At 39.1% G+C, this 9,675-nt stretch overlaps 1 protein-coding gene across 8 annotated transcripts in view; it reads right to left on the reverse strand.

The window, feature by feature from the left end:
- The window catches only part of LOC122548462 (sodium/calcium exchanger 1-like), a 299,672-nt gene that overhangs the window by 216,303 nt on the left and 73,694 nt on the right, over positions 1-9,675 (reverse strand). The window lies entirely within an intron of this gene.

Raw genomic sequence — 9,675 nt, forward strand, 5'->3', positions numbered from 1 at the left:
GTAAGGGGGGAGGTGTGGACGCAAGTTTTGCATTTCTTGCGGTTGCAGGGGAAGGTGCCGGGAATGTAGGTTGGGTTGGACCTGACGAGGGAGTCACGGAGGGAGTGGTCTTTTCGGAACATTGATAGGGGAGGGGAGGGAAATATATCCCTGGTGGTGGGGTCTGTTGGGAGGTGGCAGATGCAGGTAAGGATGCAGACCAATATAGATAAGTCAAGTGAGAGGGAGTATAATATGGGAAAATTTGAAGCTGTTCACTTTGGCAGGAAGAAGAAAAAAATCAGAGTATCATTTAAATAGAGCATAATTACAGAATAGGAGAAAGTGAGGACTGCAGATGCTGGAGATCAGAGCTGAAAATGTGTTGCTGGAAAAGCACAGCAATTCAGGCAGCATCCAAGGAGCTGGAGAATCGACGCTTTGGGCATGATCCTGAAGATTTCTGAAGAAGGGCTCATGCCCGAAATGTTGATTCTCCTGCTCCTTGGATGCTGCCTGACCTGCTGCACTTTTCCAGCAATGCATAATTACAGCATTTCAAGTTGCAGAGGAATTTAAGTGTTGTAGTGCACAAGAAACAAAAAGTGAAGAGAATTAAACATAAAAATAAGAATGTTTTTCTTCAGTTACACAGGTCATTGGTAAGACCACATCTTGAATACTGTGTGCAGTTTTGGTATCCTTATTTAAGGAAGGATGGAAATGATTTGCAGGCAATTCAGAAGAGGTTCAGCAGGTTGTCTATGAAGTAAGGTTGAAAGGGTTCAGTTTGTTTCCACTGGAGTTTACAACAGTAAAGGGGAATTTGGAGTTTATAAAATCCTGAATGTTCTTTACATGTGCATGTATCAAGGATATTTACTTTTGTTAGTGGTGTTGGAGGCTGAGGGGTAACCTTACAGAGGTTTATAAAATCATAAGGGGCATGGATAGGATGAATAAGCAAGGTCTTTATCCTAGGGTAGAGGAGTCCAAAACTAGAGGGTTTTAGATGAGAGGGGCAAGAGTTAAAAAGGACCTGAGCTGCAACTTTTTCACGCAGAGGGTGGTGCATGTACAGAATGAGATGCCAGAGGAAGTGGTGGAGGTGGGTGCAATTACAACATTTAAAAGGCATTTTTATAAGTACAAAAATAGGAAGGGTTTAGAGGGACTTGGACCAAAGGCTGGCAGATATGAGTAGATCAGATTAGGATATCTGGTCAGCATGGACCAGTTGCACCGAAGGGTCTGATTCTGCACTGTATAAATCGATGAGTTCAGAAATTGAGGTTGCTGTTCTAAAATTAGGGGTCATCCTTTTAAGGCAGTGCTAAAAATATATTTTCCTCAAAAGTTTGTACAACTTTGGAACTCTGTGCCTCATGTAGTGGTGAAGGCAGGATTAATGAATATTTTTGAGTCAGAGTTGACAGATTCTTGGTTTTCTAAATTTATAGATAGATTCTTGTTTGGCAAGGGAGTCAAAAGTTATCAGGTGTCGACAGGAATGGGGAATTCAGATTAGAATCAGATCATCCATTACCTTATTAATTGATGGAACAGATTTGAAGGGCTGATTGGCTTATTTCTGCTCTTAACTCAAATGTTCGTATGCAACAAGTCAATATCGGTTTTTATTTATCAGTCTTTTCCCTTTTCATCCTTTGAAACTCTAACCACTACTTTTAAAAAAACATAATGAAAGGATGATCAAAATATCACTTAAAGTAAATTCTCAAATGTCAAAAAGCAAGCAAGATTGTTGATTAAATTTTATTGGAAAGTTGTAACTTCTTTAACTGGAATTGCTGGGATAATTTGTCTGGTCTGCTGGAATCGTATTTATTCACATTATTGCTGCATTGAGAGCTATCCTCATTCATGAATAAGTACACATTATAATAACAAAATGCTTTAAAACCACATGCGGTGAAAATCAAAACCTGTGAAGTAAAAATAAAGAATCAAGAACCAAATAAGAAACTTTTAAAAAGCAATATGTAGATTATATACGTTATTAAGTATAGAAGTCATGTTGAGGCTATACAGGATATTAATAAGGCCACTTCTAGAGTATTGTGTACAATTCTGGTCACCCTTCTAATAGGAAGGATTTTGTTAAAATTGAGAGGTGCAGAAAAGATTTACAAGGATGTTGCCAGGACTGGAGGTCTTGAGTTATTAGAAGAGGCTGATTAGGCTTGTGCTTTTTTCCCTGGAGCCTGAGGGGTGACCTTAGAGAGGTTTATAAAGGCATGAGGGACATGGATAGTAGCTAAGGTCTTTTCCAAGATTAAGGGAGTCCAAAACTAGATGGCATAGGTTTAACGTGAGAGGGATAGGATTTCAAAAGGATCGGAGTGTAACTTTTTCACATTGTTTGTAGTATGTGTATGGAGTGAGTTGCCAGAGGAAGTGAAGATGGGTACAATTACAACATTTAAAAGGCATCTGGATGGGGAGATGAATAGGAAAGGTTTAGAAGGATATAACTCAAATGCTGGCAAATGAGACAAGGTCAGATTGGGACAGACAAGTTGGACCAAAGGGCCTGTTTCCGTGCTGTATAAATCTAATGACCATGCGATTTGTAAATTATAATAAAACACAGTTAAAAAAATGTTAGTGGACCAACCTGTCAGACCATAAAAAATAGAAACTATGGGTAGACTATTTGGCCAATGACCTCGCTCAATCTATCAATATGATCAGGACTGATCTTTTATTTCAGCTCTAACTTTCCACAATAGTCCACTATTTATCGATTCCAATAGTATTCAGAAATGTATCAACCTCTGACTTGAACATACTCAATAATGGGACATTTATGGCTTTACAGGATAAAAAAATTCCAAAGATTCACAATCCCTTGAGTGACGAAATTTCTGATCTCAGTCCTAAGTGGCCAACCTGTTACCTGAGAAAGTGACCCCAAGTTCTAAATTTCCCAGCTAAAGGAAATGTTTTCTCAGCATTTTCAAGTCTCAGAAGAATTTTACATGATTTAATTAACTTCTTACCGTGTACATTTCAGGAAAGATAGGCCTACTCTACTCAATACTAAATTGTTAAAGTTGGATGGGTGTTGTGAAAGTCTCTGCAAGATAAATTATAAAATGGAATATTTTAATGCTCTGTTTAAAAACTTTCAGTCTATGCACATATCCTGTCTGTACAACTTAACTTCTTATTGTCACATATTTGCTTGAACTTGCCTAGTATATATTAATACACATTTGTGCCAATGGATAATTATAAAGCTGTTTGCAAAAGTCAGCCACTGGATTTTAAGAAATCGCTTAAAAAATTCATGAAAAGCTTTTCATTTATAACTCTTTGCTTAGTGACTAACATGTTTTAAGAGTTTAAACATCACTTAATTTAAATTTTAAAATATATAATTCACATTACTTTGATTAGTTATCCACTGTTTATTTGTTAAACATGGTATATAAACATGGAATATATTGGATATTTGTCCCAGTGTAAAACCTGTACACCTTTTTTTTGCAATTTGTATTCCAAAATTGACTAGCTCTTTGCAATTAACTAATATTGGTAACATTGTTCCATGTCAGGCTGATGTGTGGCTTGCAGAGCAACTTGCAGTTTGTGGTGTTCTCCTGCAACTGCTGCTCTTGTCTTGCTAGGTAGTAGAACTTGAGAATCCGGAACAGCAGCCTTGGTAATTTTTTTTTATATACTCAATCACGGGATGAAGGTATTTACTGCCCATCCCTACTTGCTCAGAGGGCAGTTAGGAGTCAATCACATTGCTGTGGGTCTGGATTCATATGTAGGCCAGACCAGTTAAGGACAGCAGCTTCCTTCCCTAAGGGATATTAGCAAACCACCTGGAGTTTTCTGACAATTAGCTATGGTCATCATTAGACCCTTAGTTCTAGAGTTTGGGTGAATTTGAATTCCACAATCTGCCATGGCAGATAAAGAAACGGTCCCTAGAACATTGCTTGCACCTCTGCAGTAATACTAGGCCATCACCTCTCCATTGCTACTATGCATCCTGTAGATAGTATACTCTGCAATCACTGTGCATCGATGGGGTTGGGAGTGGATCTTTAAGGTGGTGTATGGTGTGTCAATCAAGAGGGCTGCTTTGGCGTAGATGGCATTAAGCTTCTTGAGGGTTTTGCTTGGGCTGCTGCACTCATTCAGGCAAACTCATCTAGAAAACCGATCAGACTCCGAAGTGCACCTCGTAGATAGTAGAATTGCTTTGGGGAGTTACATAAGCTACTCACTACAAAATTCCTATTCTCTGACCTGCTCTTATAGTCACAGTATTTGTATGGATTCTGCTTCTGGCAATGGAAACCCCAAGGAAGGAGACAGTAGGGGATTCAGCAATTTTAACAACATGAAATGCCAGGGCAGCATGGTGGCACAGTGGTTAGCACTGCTGCCTCACAGCGCCAGAGACCTGGGTTCGATTCCCGCCTCAGTCTGTGTAGAGTTTGCACATTCTTCCCGTGTCTGCGTGGGTTTCTTCTGGGTGCCTCCCACAGTCCAAAAAAATGTGCATGTTAGGTGAAGTGACCATGCTAAATTGCCTGTAGTGTTAGGCGAAGGGGTAAATGTATGGGAATGGGTCTGGGTGGGTTGCTCTTCAGAGGGTCGGTGTGGACTTATTGGGCCGAAGGGACTGTTTCCACACTAAGTAATCTAAATAGGAAGTTGGTTTGATTCTCTCTTGTTGGTTAAAGTCATTGCTTGACACTTTTATGCTACAAATGCCACTTGTCACATATCAGCCTTAATGTAGTTGATGTCTTATTTAGTTTAGACATGGACTGCTTCAACAACTGAGAAGTTGCAAATAGTACTGAATATCATGTAATTACCAGTAAACGTTCTCACATTTAACTTCAAGCTGTTTCATCAATGACCTTTAAAACATCCTGAAGTCTAGAATGCTGCTGAAAACTTGCAGTGATGTCACAGAACTGAGTTGACTGGCATACAACAACCACAATCATCTTTCTTTGAATTAAGTATGATTCCAACCAATGCTTTCGCCCCTGATTCAGACTGACTTCAGTTTTGTCAGGATTCTTTGATACATACTCAAGTGTTGCCTTGATGTCAAAAGCAGTCACTCACAACACACCTCTGGAGTTCAACTCTTTTGGCCAAATTTAGACTGATACTAACTCAGTGTTGGAAGAATCTAAACTGGACATTAGTGAGCAAATTATTGTTGAATAAGTGTTGTTTGAAAGCGCACTCAACAATTCTTTCCATCATTTTAATTACTGACATTAGGATGCTAATTGGTCGGATTGAATTCCTTGAGCATGTTCCATTTTGACTAAAATGCTATATCATTACCAAGGTAACTTATGCAATTGCCCACCAGTGCTTTGATCACACAGCATGGGTAAGTTCCTTGGCCAATCACAGTCCTACTGCCAGCCTATAAGAGGCTAACAGCCTATGGTTCCTAAAGTTCAACAGTTGAGATGTACTACTTGTGGGATTCAGTAAGAAGGAACGCAATTTTTAAATTTATTGCTCAGGATGGGAGTCATGGGGAAAGAAGGGTCAGGAGAATAGCTTTGTCAGGTTACACTCTTTTCCCCGATTTGTGCTTCCAGATTGGAGAGGATAGTCAATACTAAGGTCTTAAATGAATTAAAACACATCGACAAAATGAACAAGTGAGCATATAATTGGCAATTTCAATAGTCAAGTGTAACATGATATATATCTTTTCTTATCACAATCTAAGTTATATATTGGAAAATAAGATTATAAATTGGGTAGAAGCAGAGAGGGAACTTCATAGTAGAGTACAAATGCACAAATACATTAGAAGTAGTCATGCAAGTCAATAACGCTATAAAAGGAGTAAATTAAACAGCAGAATTTATTTCTAGAAGGATGGAAATAGAGAAGATATGTTAAACTTGTACAGAATCATGGATTAATTATACTTGGAATACTTTGTACAAGTCTAGTCATTGTATTATAAAAATGAATGCAGGCACTGATTAGGTGCAAAGCGATTCACAAGTATGGTTCCAAAAATGCAAGGTTATACCTATCAGTAAAAAATGAGTAGGCTGGGCCTGCTCTCCCATGAAAAGAAGACAGAGTGGTAACCTCATCAAGTTCTTTACATTTATGAAAGGCTTTGAAAAGGTAAGCAGAGAAAATGTTTCCACTTACAGGGAAAAGCAAAATGAAAGGTCATCAGCAAAAAATAGTCATCATGGAATCAGGTATGTTGCATTAGTATGTTGCAAATACCTAGTTCAAGATTTGTATATTTTATCATAAAACTTTTAGTTTTAGGAATTAAGCAGCTTAAACTGAAATTAAGGTCATCTGGTTAAGGAACTGGACAGCATTTCAAGGGAATTGATTTCAAACAAGCTTGCAGTTAATTACAGTTAAGAACTTACAAATGTTTATTTTACAAGGATATAGGTAGAAGTCTAAATTTGAACAATGAATTACCAACCTCTGGGATCAGCCAGAAGGTATGTCCTCACTTCAGTAAAAGATTTATATTATTTATGTAGAGTGAATTAACAGCAGATAGTGAGAGATCTAATGAGATAAAATTGACTTGACCTTGTCACCATTCTATTAGCCACAGTGAATCTGCCCATGACTCTTAGTCATTGTGGAAACAAAGTGTGATTTCATACTGAACATACTCTCTGCATGTTGTGTGGCACTACCACTGTGCTGAACAGGAAGACTTTGAACAGATCCAACAATTCAAAACTGGGCATCCACGAAGTATGTGGGCCATCAGCAGCAGAATTGTATTCAAATGCAACTTTTAATCTCACGGCCTGGCACAAAACCCTGCTCTCCCATTACCATAAAGCCAGGAGATCAACCCTTGTTGAAATGCAGGACGGCATGCCAGGAGCAGCACAATGTGCACCTAAAAATGAGGTGTAAACATGGTGAAACTGCAACATAGGCCCACTTGCATGTCAAACACTGGAAGCAGCATTCAGACAGGGCTAAATGATCCCATAACCAACAAAGCAGATCTAAGCTCTACAGTCCTGCCACATTCTTTAATCAGGGAGCATATAGGCATTTCTGCAGCCAAAGACGTGACTCCAGGATGGTGAGTTGGCTCCCTGGTATCAGGTTCAGGGATGTCACATAACAGCTGCAAGGCATCCTGAAAGGGGTGGGTGATGTTTAGAGTCATGGGACGTGTTGGTAGCAATGATGTGGGCAAAGCAAGGAATGAGGTCTTGCATTAAGAATTCAGGGAGCTTGGCAGTAGATAAGGAACACAACCTCAATGATCGTAATCTCTGGATTACTCCTGGTGCCACGTGCTAGTGGGTATAGAAATAGGAAAATAGGACAGATGAATGCATGACTCAAGAGTTGGTGCAAGAGGGAGGGATTCAGATTCTTGGATCACTGGGACTGTTTTTGGGGAAGGTGGGACATATACAAACAGATAGTCTGCACCTGAACCACACTGAGACCAACATTCATGCACTCGGTTTGCTGGTACTGTTGGGAGGAATTTAAACAAGTCTGGCAGGGGAAGGGGACACAGAATATTAATGAAATAGAGACACATCATGCTACAGTAAAGGAAGCAAGTCAGAGTGAGTTCAGCTATATTGAATGTCAAGAGAGTAGGATAAGACTGGATGGTCTTTACTTCAATGCTAGGAACATAATAAGTAAGACTGATCAGTTAAAGGCATGGATTGACACATGGAAGTGTTGATCTTGTTGCAATCACAGAACATGGTTGAGGGAAGGACTGACTGGAAACTTAACATTCTGGGCTATAGGATCTTTAGGGGAGACAGAAAAAGATGTAAAAAGGGTGGTAGTGTAGCACTTTTAATTAAGGAATTGATAACTGCAATAAAGAGAGAAGGGTCCTCAAACAAGACTTTGTGTGAAGAACGAAGGAATGTTAAGGGGGAAACCACTTTACTGGACGTATATAATAAGCCTGCAAAGAGTCTGCAGGAAATAGAGGAACAAATATGTAGACTGTTCACAGAACTGTATAACAGTATATAATTACCTGATTATTACTAAGGGATTTCAATTTTCCCAAAATATATTGGGATAGCTATAGATTTAGAGGGGGTGGATTTCTTGAAATGTATCCAGGGGAGTTCTTTTGTATCAATATGAAGAAAGCCTAACAAGGGATGGTACAGTCAGAGGATGTGAGAGGCGAGTACAATTAGAACATTTAAAAGTCATTTGGACAGGTACATGGATAGGAAAGGTTTAGGGGGATATGGGCCAACTGCAGGCAAATGGGACAACAGTCAGTTCTTCTATAATACGACAGATGCATTCTTGTGCAACCCGGTGTTATAGAAAAACCATGCTTTAGAAACAATGCTTAGAGTGTTGGCGATGTAATCGTGTTACAGCTAACACACATATTAAAGGTTTGCGTTTAAGAAACAGCATCCCCCAATTCGTCACTTGTGTTACAGCGAATGTGTGTTGATGAAACACACATTACAGCAGAATGACCTGTAGTTCAGTTTAAGATACCTGGTTGGCATGAATGAGTTGGACTGATGAGACTGTTTCATGCTGTATGACTCTGTCATTGGGAAAATCTAACATTCATCAATAAGGAAGAAAAAGCAGGGTATTTAGAAAAGCTTAGTACAATTAGAGACAACACAGTTTTATCAAAAAGAAATCACGTTTGACAAATTTGCTCCAATATTTGGAGGATATAACAAGCAGAGCTTGCAACTGAAACAGGTAGATGTAGTCATTCAATACATTGCCACATAAAAGTTTATGGCACAAAACAGGAGCTCATGAATACTGGGACAACATAGGGGATTGCAGATTGAATAACATGCAGAAGACAGAAAATTGGAATTAATGGAGCTTTTTCAGGTTGGAAATTTGTGAATAATGGAATCACATGGATTAGCCTGAGGACCTCAATTACTTAGTATCTAAATTATTGACTTTGATATAAAAATAGATGAAAATGAATTTATGATCAGGTCATAAGGAATCTTTAAAGTGATGTAAAACAAATAAAGCGAAGAACTGCACATACTGGAAATCATAAATTAAATACATTGCTCGAAAAACTCAGGTCTGGCAGCGTCTGTGGAGAGAAAGCAGAGTTAACGTTTCTGGACAAATGACCCTGTTTCTGAAGTGACTGTAGCTGTAAAAAGATTGGAATGGGGTGGGAGAGGTGGTTAAGAGTAAACAATAGGGGAGATAGAGCAGAGAGAGAGAGAGAGAGAGAAAAACAGTTCAGCAGACAAAGGAATTGGTAAAGGTCAATTTGGGAGAATGAACAGCTGCTAACGAGGAATTTTAGTAGCTGATAATGGATTGTTTGTGGTATAGGCCCATGTGATAACAAGGCCTGGTGTTTGGGGTTATCCTAAAATTATTGAACTCGATATTGAGTCCAGAAGACTGTAGAGTTCCCAAGAGGAAAATTAGGTGCTATTCTTCCACCGAATTTCACTGGAGCTTTATAGCGAGACTGAGACAGAGGTGCTGGCCAAAGAACACGTTAGTGTGTTGAAATGGCTTTCTTTCCAGCATCTGCAGTCATTGCTTTTACCTAGTTGATTTTAACCCTACTGCGAATCCTCTTACAAGGATGCCTGCCTTGAAGAAGTTTTCCTCCTCTCTCTACAAGAATCTCAGTGAGTCTCTCTCTCACTA

This window comes from Chiloscyllium plagiosum, chromosome 3, assembly GCF_004010195.1.
Source record: "Chiloscyllium plagiosum isolate BGI_BamShark_2017 chromosome 3, ASM401019v2, whole genome shotgun sequence".
NCBI classification, from domain to species: Eukaryota; Metazoa; Chordata; class Chondrichthyes; order Orectolobiformes; family Hemiscylliidae; genus Chiloscyllium; species Chiloscyllium plagiosum.